At 40.1% G+C, this 14,847-nt stretch overlaps 1 protein-coding gene across 1 annotated transcript in view; it reads left to right on the top strand.

Moving 5' to 3' along the window:
* dock3 (dedicator of cytokinesis 3) overlaps window positions 1-14,847 on the top strand; it is a 721,249-nt gene that overhangs the window by 246,091 nt on the left and 460,311 nt on the right. The window lies entirely within an intron of this gene.

Here is a 14,847-nt window from a genome sequence, read left to right as displayed (position 1 = left end):
TGTGCCAGGAATATTTGGAACTATGCTGCTGTAATGGCTATAAGTGCATGAAGAAGTTCAACTCTCACAATGTGTTAGAATTATTCATTCACTGTGACAGTAAAATAGCTAATACATCAGAAAATGAGTTGCAGGAACACTGGACTGATTACAATTAATGTTGAACCAGCAAGGATTAATTACTCTCATTTAAACATGTCCTGTTCAGCTAGAATCCAGGATAATTGTTTATTAAAGTTCCATTTCTTTAAAAATAACACGTATGAGGTCATTCAAAGGTCTGGTGGTTCTGTTTTTGTAAAAGTAAAAATGGAGATGTGTCATTGGAGTTCTTTAAAAATTGCACAGTTAAGTTAGAAAAATAACAACATAAATTTTGGTCATCTTGTGATGTTGTTTTCCGGAGAAACTCCTGTTACAAAACTTAAGCTCCACACAGGTTATTCTACATCATGCTAGCTGCCACTATCCACTTCTTGTCTCACAAGTTGTCATGCACAGCCAACCTCTTTGCTTGTTTATCATAATATTTGTTGTTGTCTTGTCACTTCATTGTAAGAATTAAATAACATTATTGAGAACCAGTGGAAAAGTTCCCAGTGTTATCAAACCAATCTATTCTCATCATGGGGAGTACAAGAATTTGTAGAAAGGTTAATCTGCCTCCCTGTAGCTTCCCCTAAGTTAACGTGAGAGACAAAGATCAAGCAAGACAGAAATCCTGAGTTGACACAGAGCACGACATGAGTAGCTGAGAGAAAATTAAAATCAATTTGATTAGCCTAAGTGGGAGAAGACCTGAGGGCATAACTTGCACAGATCACTGGAATCTTTATATGCACATGAAATTCCAGCAGAGCAATAACCCCACTCGCTCTCAGTATTTCATCTTCTCCCATCCAAAATGCAACATTTATTTGTAGAGCAACAGCTAGCACATGAGGAGTTGAGTTTACTTTCCCTGTATAATTTAATTGAATATTAGGTAGTGTGACAGTGCTGTGGCGTCACTGTAATTTTGTCCTTTTTTTGTTGGAAGCAAGATTTTAAGCAGAAGTGGCGAGCTGTATACTTGAAAAAGCCAGTAAAGTCAACAGTTTGTGAGGCCTTTGGTTTTTTCTTTAAGTTGGAAACAATAAACACAGCCCAGAGGGATGTGGCCAGCCCTCTCAGACCAAGATTTCTAGTTTTAGTTTTTTTATATCTTTAAGCAGTTGCTGTTGGAGTCTCAACAGGGCAGAAGCAGCTCGGATTGTGAAAAGCTGCCATCACTCTCTTTGCTCCAGCTGAAATTTGGAGTATACTCTCTGAGTTGTCTTTTGATGTTCTTTCCTCCTGGAATGAAGAACTGCATGTGAGAATCTGGTTTTGGAATTTGCCTTTTTGTCAAGCTGTGTGTTTATGGGATGTTCCTATATCGTAGCAGTTAATTAGTGTGACTGTATCTATTGTTCTGTTAAGTTTTCCAGTAGAGTTAAGTTATTCCAAAATTCTCTTTCTTTGGTTGTATTTTAACGATAGTGTTTAAGAAGATTGTGTTTTGCTCAATGCCAAGTAGACTGACCAATCGAATTGCAGCTAGAACACAACACATTGCATTTGCCTTTAAAATAAGAAAAAGTTAGCATCTAGGCCATCTCCTTAAAATAATTTGAGGGGTCTGGTCCATAACACTAGCTAAGAAACTTGAGATCAGGATTGCCTCCAATGCCTATATATTTCTCCTTAGATAAGGAGATCAAAGTTTTTCACAGTCAGTGTATAGTTTTACAAGACTTTGCTACTTCTTTAGTCCATTCCTTTTGAAATAAAGGTTGATGTTTAATTTGCCTTCCCTATTACCTACTAAACTTGAATGCTGCCATTTTTGTGATTCCTACGTTGACTTGTTGCTTACCATACAGTCTCCTCTAGATTGGCAAGAACAAACACAGACTGGGTGAATGCTTTAAAGTTCAGCTCCACTCTGTGTAATAGCATGACTCTAACCTTTCATTTCTTGCTATTTCAATACATGCTCTTTCAAGCTAACATTTCAATCGTAGGCCTGTTTCAGAGTTCCACAAAGCCCAACATAAGCTGGAGGTATTGTTATACAGTACAATCCAAATACTTGACATTCTTCAGAATGCAACATTGATTTCAATAACTCATGAACACTGTCCTCTGTTTTCATTCCACCATTCTCCTTTCCTCTCCACCCCAACCACCTCAATGTGTTGAAATGAATTTCCTCTCAGCAAAGGCAACCTTTTCAACTATCCGTTGCTACAATTAAGTCCAATGTCTCACTGAGATCCCTTCTTTACTAACATTAACACTCACTTTGTCATTGGTGATGGCATTCTAATCAACTGTTCCACTCACTCCATCCTCTCCCTTTTTCTTCAATTTCCTATCCCCTTTCAGTTCTGAAGAAGATTCCTGGGATGCAAAACATTAACTCTGTTTCTCTTCCCATAGATATTGTCATATCTGCTGAGTGTCTCCAGCGGTTTCTGTTTTATATGGTTCACTTTCTTCCTGCACTGCTTTGCATTTCTTGTAATCTGGGAATCATACTGATCTAGGCTTATGCCTTCATTCAGGCTGGCTATATCTTGTGGTATGGCCTCCTTTACCAGTCAGCAGGAAAACCAGCACCTTCAGGATTCCTGTAGTGATGAGGAGTTACATTTGTGCTGCCACCCAGTTCCATGAACCAGCCTGTATAGAGGCTGGGTATACAATTAATAAGCTAAAGAGAAGATTGTGTGATGAAAGGCTGCAATTAATGATCCATGTTACTTTTTCCAAGTCTCCTAAAAGATTTTCTCTGTTATACTTGAATGTTTCCATTTCTTTCACAGAGTATTTCTAGTTTCTCATTAATCATTTTGACTGAATTTGACGGAATATAGAGAGGATAGATATATTTTGGAACACAAATGCTATGAATTGATGGTCTGTGTAAGAGATTGTTGTCATGGCTTGCTTTTAAACAATTGTATACTGCGGAAGAATTCTGTATTACTTAGAAATCTGAAAACTGCTTCTTTAAAAGCTTATAACTAAAAGCAGGCTGAGTAGCACACTCAGCCATTTTTTTGTCATAACATAAGGTCCATGTTGTTGTAAATCTACATAACTAAATGTTATACTGCATACAAGGTATGTTAAGAAAGGAGAAGTTCTGGAACCAGGCAAACTCAGAATTTAGTTCCTTGTGTTCTGATGTCAGTCTGACAAAGTTCCTTTCTCACCTGTCCAATAGCTATTTATAGAGTAAAAATGTACTCTCGGAACAGAAGAACATTTTCCACATTTGTTGTTTGTCACAACATTTGGCTCTTGAACTCCTCTTGATTACTGTGTGTATGTTAATAATGACGTGTATCTGAAACATCACACTATGATGATGATATATGGATTGTGAGTAAACAGCTTAAAATCTCAAAGGAGTGAGGCCACAATATGGTTTTCCTGAAAGTTTCTGTATCAATGTCAGTCATATCAATGTACCTAGTAACTGTTTGCCAATGACAACATTAAGCAAAATCTTGAAAACAAGAAATGCTGGAGATCACAGCACGCAGGCAGCATCGATGGAGAGAAAGAAAACTAACATTTTGAGTCTGGATGATTTTTCATCAGAGCTGATGTGAAGTGTGAAAGGGAGCAGCATTTATACATTGGGGAGATGGATGTGGAAATGCTGGGGGAGTAAGGATATTAGCAGTTCATATTAAGTGATCGGAATGGGAGAATGGCAGAACAATGGCTCCCTACCTGCCAAACTGGAAAGAACACAATTCCACTAGTGAGATAGGGGAGAGAGGATATGGTGACAGAGAATGTAAGAAGTAAAGCTAAAAGAAAGGGAAGGAATGGGAGTGTGTTCACAATTTGAAGGTGTTGACCTCAATATTAAGTCCAGAAGATTATAAAGTGCCTAGTCTGAAGATAAGAAATTGTTCCTCTAATTTATGCTGTGATTCACTGGAGCAATGCAGCATGCTGAAGACAGAAAAGTGGGCATGCAAGCAACACGCTGTGTTAAAGTCGGGATCATGCTTGCTCACAGACCAGAGGAATTCTGCTAAGCAATTACCCACTTTTTGTTTGGTTTCTCCAATGTAGAGTAGGCTACATTTGGTGTAGTGAATACAATACACAAAATTGAATGAGGTACAGGTGAAATGCTGCATCACCTTGAAAAACTGTTTAGGCTCTTGGATGATGAGCAGGAATGGGGTGAAGGGGCAGTTGTTGCAACTTCTGTGGTTACATGGGAAGAGAGAGTGGCTGTGTTGGTGTTGAGGAATGGACTAAAGTGTTCTGGAGGGAACAGTCGCTGTGAAATGCAGGCAGGGAGAGTGAGGGGAAGATGTGTTTGGTGGTGGCTCTGTGCTGGAGTTGTCTGAAATGGCAGAGTACCATCATTTGAACGTGGATACTGGTGGGATGAAAGGGTGACAAGGGGGGCCCAATCACATTGTTGTGAGTGATGGGAGGGGCAAAGGCAGAAACACGGGTGATAGGTCAGGTGCGGTTGAGGGTTCTGTAAACCACTGTGGGTAGGCAACTATTATTAGAGAAGAAGGAAGCCATGTCAGCAGAACAGTTTGTAAGGTGGCATCATCCAAACAGACATAACATAGGCAAAGGAACTGGGAGAATGAGATAGAATCCTTGCAGGAGGTGGGATGTGAAGAGCTGTAGTGAAGGTAGCTAAGGGAGTTAGTGGTTTTGTATTGGATGACAGAGGGCAGTTTATTCCCCAAAATGGAGGTGGAGAGGTCAAGGAAAGACAGGGAAGTGTCAGAAAAGGACAATATGAAAGTTACAGAGGGGTAGAAATATAAACAAGTTTTTTTTAAGGTCCAGGAGTTTGATGTACTGGATGTACTGAAAAATGATTTGTGGGAGGGAGGCCAGTGTAGGACTGGAACAAGGATTGTTCCACATACTCAATAAAGAGGAAGGCATAACTGGGACCCATGTGGGTGTCCATAGCCACTCTTTTGACTTGGCAGAAGAAAGATGAATGAAAGAAGAAATTGTTCAGTGAGAGAACAAGTTCAGCCAAGCAGAGGAGAGCAGTGGTGGGTGGGGATTGTTCAGGCCTTTTGTTGAAGAAAAATCTGAGATCTCTCAGACTATCCTGATGGGGAATGGAGGTGTAGAAGGATTGGACATCTATGGCGAACAGGAAGCAGTTCGGGCCAGGGAACTGGAAATTGTCAATATGTCAGAAGGCATCAGAGGAATTGTGGATGTCAGTGGGCAGGATCTGGACAAGTGGAAAGAGGATGAAGTCAAGGTAGGAGGAAAGGAGCTCAGCGGGATAGGAACAGATTGATACGATGGATCCACTGGGGCAGTCTGGTTTGTGAATTTTGGGACGTGGGTAGAAGCAGACTGTCTGGAGTTATGAGACTGTAAGGTTAGAGACGATGGAGAGGAAGATCCCTGGAGATAATGCAGTCAGTGACAGTCCTGGCAACAATGGCTTGATGTTCCAATGTGGGATCATGATCCAGGGTGAGGTAGGAAGAAATGTCAGAGAGCTGGCATTGAGCCTTCACAAAGTGCACCACACTACAACGGCATCACCATTGTCAGCAGGTTTAATAACCAAATCAGAATTGAACCTCAGAGCCAAGTGTGGCAATTTCAGAATGGAAAGTTAGAGTGGGTGAGAGGAGCAGACAAATTGAGATGGCTGATGTCACACAGGCAGTTCTAAATGAAGAGCTCAAGGGCAGGTAAGAAGCTAGAGGAAGCGGTCCAATGGAGAATGAATACAGGATACAGGTGAAAGAATCGATGGAATAGCAGGGAGGACTCCTGCCCGAAGAAGTGAGTGCAGAGATGGAGGCAGTGGTAGAACAGTTCAGTGTCATGATGGCACGAAATTCACTAAGGTATGGGCCTAAGGGTGTGAAGCTGAGTCCTTTGCCGAGGGCAGTACATTATCCCGCGGAACTCCATCCTCCCTACCCCCTCCCCCAACTATTGTAAAAATGTTGCTTCCTCCACACTTCACGTCAGTTCTAATGAAGAGTCACTGAGACTTGAAATGTTAACTTGTTTCCTCTCCATGGATGCTGCCTGACCCACTCTGATCTTCAACATTTTTTGTTTTCAGTACAGACTCCAACATCTGCAGTAATTTGCTTCTAATAAACAATGTCCTGTTAACTACAAGAGACTCTACTAATTAAACCAGGAAGTAATCTTTCTCTACTACTTTAGACTAACAAGTCTTGCATTTTCCTATAGTAAGACATCGGTGACACCAATCTTCATCATGAGCAGCTATTTATACGGCACAGTGAGCTGGCATGCCTATATAACAATCTTGCATGTACATCAGCAGCTTGCATTTACATGGTGTGTTTAATGTCATGAAACATCCCAAGGTACTTCACAGAAGTGATATCAAATAAAATTTGACGCCAAGCCATGTAGGGCATATTAGGCCAGGTGATCAAATTCTTAGTCAAATAAGTAAGTTTTTGAACTGTTCATCAATTCTGATGAAAGGTTATTGAACTGCAAAGTTAACTGTATCTCTATCCACAGTGTTATCACCAAAATTGGAGAGTACTCTCACTCTGGTGTCATTACTCCATACAACATAAAATAAAAATACTTTTTTCCAGTTACCAACTTTACTTTATCTATATCATGTTTTAAGCAGAAAGGCCTATCAACCAGGTTTCTTAATAAATGCAATTCTGAGTTTATTGTATGCTCAGATTTATTATCAAAACAAAACATTTTCAATGAAGGTGCACAGTCAGTAATATAGAAATATAAATGATTATCCCTCTAAGTATCCCCAAGATGTCCACAAACGCACACTGACTGTCTTCAGGAAAAGAGGGGACAAAAGACAGATTTATCTGTAGAGATTTACGTTTCAAAAAAAATTGTCCAATGAATTATTCTTGAAGGCAGCAGAATAAAGTGAAGGATGTTCCAGGGTCTGTTACCTTGATGTTCTACCATGTGTTCAAATCATTAAATATGCATGGATATTTGTGAGATCTTACAGTCAAAATTTGTGCAGGATAGACAATATTGAAATGCTTGCTCACTTATTTTTTCACAAAAACAAGCAGGTTTCATCCTGAACTGCTGCTGACTGTTTTCTTTTCAAAATTCTGAGAGGTCAGCCAGCAGCTTATTCTCTTTTCAAGCTTTTCTCCAACTTTGTTCTTAGCAGGCTCCCTCTAAATCACCCATTTCATAGCAGGCTTCCTTCCCATTGTTGTAGTATATAGTGACCATTGTTGCAGCTTACAGTGCCCATTGATTCAGCATGCAGTGCCCATTGATTGAGAATGCAATGCTCATTGATTCAGAATTCAGAGCTCATTGATTTATCATGCAATGCTCATCAATACAGTGTGAAATCATGGACAGCACAGACAATATGGGCCAAAGGGCCTTGTCTGTGCTGCACTATTCAATTGTTCAATTCCCATTGATTAAATGTGCAAGTCTTAATGATCCAGTACGGAATGCTTATGTTTTCTGGTTGCAACACATGCCCATTGATTCAGTATATAATGCTCATCTATTCAGCATGCAATGCCCAATTGGCTCTCATTTTCCATTTTAGAGTTTCTATCGGGAAATTAATAAGTAGGTGGGCATTAGCAAACAGAGCATCAGTGACCTCCCACTTACATTTATAAGTGGTTATCTGTGAGATTCTGCAGAGATCCCCAGTAGCTCCCTGATATGATCCACTGGCCGAAGAATTGAGGACTGTTAACACCTTCATAGCACAAGGATGAGATTCCCTCCTTATCCATGAGGGTGCAAATACTAGTCCAGCAGCTGACAAATTTCAGCGATTGCTTCAGCATATCCTAGGAAGTAATGTTAAAAATGTTGATTTTTCATGTGTCTTTAGCTCTGTAGCTTCAGTTTTGTGCCTTGCTCACAGTCTGCATGGGCTTCTTGTGCAGGCTAATCTGCTGACGGAGCTGGCTCTTTCTACTGCGGCAGTTGCTCTTGCAGTTTCTTTCTCGAAGCAGGATGATCAAAATAATGTGAGTTGATCTGTGCTATCTTAATGTTCGTAGGAGATCTGTGGAGGCAGTAGTATAGTCATGTTTGTCTTAGCCTTTTATTGCCAGCTTTCCCATCATGTCCAAGATGTCCCTTACCTCGCAATGTTTCCCAACTGGCCTCCTCCCCGACATTTATGCCTTCCAGGGGAGGCTTTCACATATCATGTAGTCAGGAGTGATAAACCTTCACAATGTGCAGGAAAGGCTGTCATTCAGCAGAAAGTAGCCCCTGTTTTTAATGAGATTTAAAATCTGACATTCAGGCTTAGGCCATTTGTACAAGAGCATGCCATTGTGCCATAATTCCCCATTATTTTTCATGTCTGATTTGGTTTGGGGGAATGGCCCACAAAGGCAGCCTTTCTTGGTCCACTGGACCCATTGCCTGAGCTTTGAGAAAAGACAGTGCAAGTGATTATAAGGACAGAGCAACAGTACCTACCTCCAAACTGGGTGAGGTGCAATGGCTTTTTGTCTGTTGGGTTTCTGAAGTGCCATGTTTCTCAATTAGGTAGTGGTATGATCTCAATTGATGATAGTACTTGAACAAGTTAGATGTCAGATTGAGACCAACTTTGACAGACCTTAAGTTTAATTCTTGCTGTTCGTTTACTGTGGTTGTCAGTCACTAAATACATTCATAAGAGGCTGCCAATATACTTTTGGCAAAAGAAAATCAAAGTATATTGCATGCAAAGAGAAAAAAAAATCTACCCTGCTAAGGGAGGGATGTTGTTAAACTAGAAAGGGTACATAAAAAAGTTTACAAGGATGTTGCCAGGACTTGAGACCTCATAGAAGTTTACAAAATGATAAGGGGTATAGATAGAGTTAATGATAGTTGCCTTTTTCCTTAGGATAGGGGATTTTAAGACTAGGAGGCACATTTTTAGGATGAAAGGATAGAGATTTAAAACATACACAAGGGGCTTTTTTTTACACGGAGATGGGAGCTTGGATGTGGGTACAATTACAACGTTTAAAAGACATTTGGATAAGTACATGAATAGGAAAGGGTTGGAGGGATATAGACCAGGAGGAGGCAATTGGAACTAGTTTAGTTTGGGATTATATTCGACGTGGACTGATTGGACTGAAGGGTCTGTTTCTGTGCTGTATTACTCTAAAAGCCTGGACAGGTTGGAACTTTTTCCCTTAAGTTGGGTGGTGACCTCATAGCGGTTTATAAAATAGAGGGCATATATAAGATAAATAGCCAAGGTCTTTCTCCTAGAGTGGGAGAGTGCAAAACTAGAGAGCATAAGTTTAAGCTGAGAGCGGAAAGATTTAACAGGGACCTGAGGGCAACTTTTTCAGAGAGGATGGTGCATATATAGAACTAACTGCCATAGGAAGTGGTAGAGGCAGGCACTCTAAAAACATTTAAAAGATGTTTGGACAGGTACTTGAATAGGAAAGAGGATATGGGCCAAAGGCAGGTAAATGGAACTATTTAAGTTTAGGATACCTAGTTGTGATGGATGACTCAGACTGAAGGGTCTATTTGCTTGCTGTATGACTTTATTATTCTATCTTAAATATCATAAATGGAGGTTGAACACTCTTAATCTAAGCAATACCTTACAGTTACTTAAATCTTGTGAATAGTCGTCATGTTGATGCAGATTAGTTACAGTTGAGTTACAGCATTTAAAAGGTATTTGGAAAGGAACATGAATAGGAAAAGTTTGGAGGGATATGGGCCAAATGCAGGCAAATAGGATTAGTTTAGTTTGGGAAACTTAGCATGGATTGGTTGGACTGAAGTGTCTGTTTCTGTGCTCTGTTTTTCCTCTCCATGGTTCCTTGCTCAATTGGACTTCAGCTTTTTCATCTTCAGCTTCCGTTTCCCCATCCGTGACAGCTGTTATAGATCAGCTGTAGAGAGGTCTTCAGAGTGGAACTCAAGCGGCTCTTCAATATCCTCACTTTCCAATTCCTCAAAGCTAACCTGCGAGCTATTTCACATGTTCTCTCCTTATGCTCAAATGCTTGATAACATCTAACTTCTCTTTCAGTTTATAGCCTTTCTTTCATGTTCACCACCCAGAATTTTATCACTATGACGCTTCTTGTTAACATTCTTGTCACTATGTCTCTCCATTTTTTACAAAATAATGGATAATCTAGGAGTAGATGGTGTGATATGCAGATGCAAGGACAAATTAGAAAGGCAAATAGTATATGTAAGAGTAATGCAGTCCTACAGGAATTATACAAGAATATTGTCCTCTCAGAGAAAGAGCAATGAACATTAATTTGTTTCATTTTTGAGATAAGCTGCTCAATGTATAGTACGATGCAGAGACTTTGACACTGACATGGATGCATGTGCAAAACAAAGCATGCGAAATGATCAAAGCAATGTGAACAGAGGTAAGCATTTTCAAACATACTGCTCCCTAATTCTTTAGCAACATTATAGCTAAATCACATTATAGCTTTATGCGAGAACTATCTGTATTTGGTTAATGTCTCTTCCTGAGATTCTTAAACAAATTGTTAACTCATCTCCCTTATTCTGTAATATTGGTTCATGCAACTCTTCTTCCATAGACTTCTGTTTCTGAAGCTTTTATCTTACTGATATAGAGCCATTCAGAACGTTGTTATTTCTTCCCTGACTGTTTACGAAACTACTAAACTGCACAGCTGCTTTACAGATATTTTTCTCTCTGAATGGCCACTTCTTTCTGATAGAAACCAGGACACTCTGCTTAATCTTCTGGATGGTTCTGTTTTTCCATCACAGAATACTTGTTGCAAGGCAACAGTAGTTTCTTTTCCTCTCCTCTTCCTTTGATTCAAATGTACTGAATTAGTCGCGTCAATTTCTAGTCAATGTCTGCAAATCCTCATTAAAAATGCATACATCAACAAACTACAAACAACATTCACAAAACAAATTTAAAATGACCTAAAGTTATGTCCTCCCCTTCTTAATGCATGTGATATGTGTTAAGTTCAAAGATGTGCAGTTTAGGTGGATTGGCTATGCTAATTTGCCATAGTGTCCATGAATGTGTAGGCTCAGAGGATTAGAAAATGTAGGGATACAGGGATAGAGTAGAAGGTGTTCATATGGGTGGGATGCTCTTCAGAGGATCGGTGTGGATTCAGTGGGCTGAATGGATTATCTTTAGATTACTTACAGTGTGGAAACAGGCCCTTCGGCCCAACAAGTCCACACTGACCCGCCGAAGCGCAACCCACCCATACCCCTACATATACCCCTTACCTAACACTACGGGCAATTTAGCATGGCCAATTCACCTGACCCGCACATCTTTGGACTGTGGGAGGAAACCGGAGCACCCGGAAGAAACCCACGCAGACACGGGGAGAATGTGCAAACTCCACACAGTCAGTCACCTGAGGCGGGAATTGAACCCAGGTCCCTGGCGCTGTGAGGCAGCAGTGCTAACCACTTGCCACCATGGCTGCTTCAACACTCTGAATTCTGTGAATATGAACATATAAGTCAAACTTAAAACTATACCTAGTTTTGTGCACTTTAGAACTCAACTTTTCAAATAATAATAGCATATCATGGATCTTTTTATCGCTGTAGAAGTAAATTGGCAGTGAGTTGTGGTTTTAATACGGTGAAAATGTGTGCAGATAGACCACAATACCCAGTAGTGCTATGCAAAGGGACAGAATTTTATCACGCATTTATCTCAACAATGAGAATTTCATGTTTTCATTTCTTGCCTAATTAAATTCATTCAGCCACCATTTCACTTGCCACGTCGTATACTGGAGTATCGCATCCAGTGAGCATCTAATGCTCCTCGGATCAGCAAACGATACACATCAAGTCAGTGCACAATGTTCATCGAGTCAGTACCCAATGCCCATCAATGCAGTACTCAACACTCGTTGATTCAGCAACCTATATCTATCAATCCAGAAACCCAGTGCTACAGCATGCAACGCCTATTGATTCAAACGCCCAACACCCATCGATTTAGTGTGCCATGTCCATTGATTCAGCACATAGCATTCCTTTATTCGGCAAACAATATCTATCAATTCCACACACCACGTCCATTTATTCAACAACCAACACCCATCAATTTCATACATAACATTCATTGATTCAGCACACAACGCCTAATGTTTCAACAATCCACGTTCATTGATTCAGCATGCAATGCCCATTGATTCAGCACACAACACTCAAAGTTGTACCAGCACAAGACAGAAAATGAATCTACAAACATAACACTAAAATATCATTAATTTTAAAAGAGTTCAGTTGGAACATTTGTTTATCGTCCACCATGTCCTCTGTTCAAATCCAAAATGTACTCCTAACCAACTAAATCAATTGATGTTAGGAGTAAGGCAGATATTAATAAAATAAACAAAATAAAAGAGTAGCTTTTCAGTGTGTAATTTGTCACAAAATAAATAATTTGAACTCATTTCAGTGCAGTGAAGGAGAGATGAAGAAATCAATTAGCTGGTATTTTGAGATTTACTGAAATGTAAAAACTCCTGTAAAGCAGTATGTGAATTAAAGTTTAAATGTGGTCTAGATTGCTAACCATTTTAATTATCAAAGTATTTTGTGTGTACAATCTATTTTGCATGGATATTATTAAAAATGCCTTTGACATCATGTGTAGCACAAACAGACATCCAACATAATCAATCCCCGGCAGCTGGTGCAGTTGAACAAAGATGGGATTGAGCGAGTAAGCCAGTAATGATTGTTATTCTAACTGTGTACGCTCTTGAAGATCATCAGTGTTTTAGATTTGCTGGCAGATGTTAGAAAAAGAGGGAAAAATAGCAGCTTCTCTGGCAAAGGGTACGCAAATCAGCTGACTAGTGTTGATATTACCCTGATCTTTAGCCTGAACAGTATTTATGGAGCCTACGAAAGGTGTACAAGAGAGAAACTCAAAGTAGGTTATGTATCTTGCAGTGGTTGTTTTGCTAATTATCCAGTATTGGCAATGTACTCTTATTGGGCATATATGATTCAGATGTGGACCATCGAAATACAAGTACAGATGCATTTATTCAGTAAAGGCAAATTGATGTGATTTTAGCATTTGGTTCATTTAACAGTAAATGGAGTTAAGAAGCTAGATGCATTTATTTATGAAAAGTTATGTCCGTTGTGAATGGAGATACATGAACCAAATTCTAAAAAAAAATGATCTAATAAGTGCCATGCTCTCAGCTTGAGGAATAATTTATTTCCACAAATCTGTTGACTGTTGATAAGACTACTGCAGTTTGTCAATAATGACCATTATATTCTGAAGAAGGGTCACTGGACCCAAAACATTAACTTTGTTTTCTCTCCATAGATGCTGCCAGACTTGCTGAATTTCTCCAGCAATTTCTGCTTTTGTTACTGACTATTCTTTGTTTATTGTGATGCACTGCAGCAATGGAGACATTTTCTACAATTTTGTAAACTTTAGGAGAGCTGGAGGCACGAACATGGGGTGTTGGAAAGAGAGAGACCAGGAGTCTTATCAAAACTTCACACATTACCAAAGGCGTTAATAGAGTCAGGAGGCTAGGTTCATTAGATCTGTATAACTACGGCTGTAAAACTGAGGTATTGAGCTTGATGGCAGAAGCTGAATCCATAACTGGGGCCTTTACACAACAGGAGGTATCTGATATATTTTGTCTTATCAAACTTTCCTGTATGGGAATATGGCCTCATCCTCACAAATTGTGGAACAAGGAGCAAAAAAGTCAGGTGTTTTGAACAAAGAACAAAACAGCACAGGAACAGACCCTTCAGCCCTTCAAGCTGTGCCGACACATTTTCCCCTTCTATACTAAGACTTCACTGCAGGATCTGTATCCCTTTATTCCCTTCCAATTCATGTATTGTCCAGATGCTTCTTGAATGCTGCTATTGTGTCTGCCTCCATTCCCACTTCTCGTAGCACATTCCAGGCACTACCACCCTTTGCGTGAAAAATATACCTCGCACATCTCCTTTAAATTCTTTCCCACTGTCCGCCGTACACCTTGAACCTGTGTCCCCTAGTAATTGACCCCTCCACCTGGGAAAAATCCTCATTCTTTCCACTTGATCCATTCACAATCTTATAAACTTTTATCAGGTTGCCCCTCAACCTCCTGTGTTCCAATGAAAACAACCCAGTCTAGCCAACCTTCCTTCATAACTAAAGTCACCCATATCAGGCAACATCCTGGTAAACATTTTCTGTATCCCGTCCAAACCATCCACATCCTTCTCATGGTGTGGTGACCAGAACTGTATGTAATATTCCACATATGGCCTAACTAAAGTTCTGTAAAGCTGCAGCATACCTTGCCTATCTTTATACTTATGCCTTTCCAATATAGGTGAAAGTGAGGACTGCAGATGCTGGAGATTCGAGTCAAGATTAGAGTGGTGCTGAAAATGCACAGCAGGTCAGGCAGCATCCGAGGAACAGGAAAATCGACGTTTCAGGCAGGAGCCCTGCATCATGAAGGGCTCCTGCTCGAAACATCAATGTTCCGGCTCCTTGGACGCTGTGTGACCTGCTGTGCATTTCCAGCACCACTCTAATGTTGACGCCTGTCCAGTGTAGGCAAGCATACCATAGGTCTTTTTGCCTACCTTATCTATCTGCACTGCAACCTTCAGTGATCTGTGGACCTCCACATCCAGATCTCTCTAAATATCAATACTCCTAAGGCTTACCATTCACTACATAATTTTCACCTGTACCTGACCTTCCAAAATGCATCACCGCTCATTTGTCTGGATTAAACTCCATCTGCCATT

The sequence above is a fragment of the Hemiscyllium ocellatum genome, chromosome 14 (assembly GCF_020745735.1).
Source record: "Hemiscyllium ocellatum isolate sHemOce1 chromosome 14, sHemOce1.pat.X.cur, whole genome shotgun sequence".
Classification (NCBI taxonomy): domain Eukaryota; kingdom Metazoa; phylum Chordata; class Chondrichthyes; order Orectolobiformes; family Hemiscylliidae; genus Hemiscyllium; species Hemiscyllium ocellatum.
The sequence above is the reverse complement of the archived record's forward strand: the minus strand, read 5'-3'. Positions and strand labels throughout refer to the sequence as shown.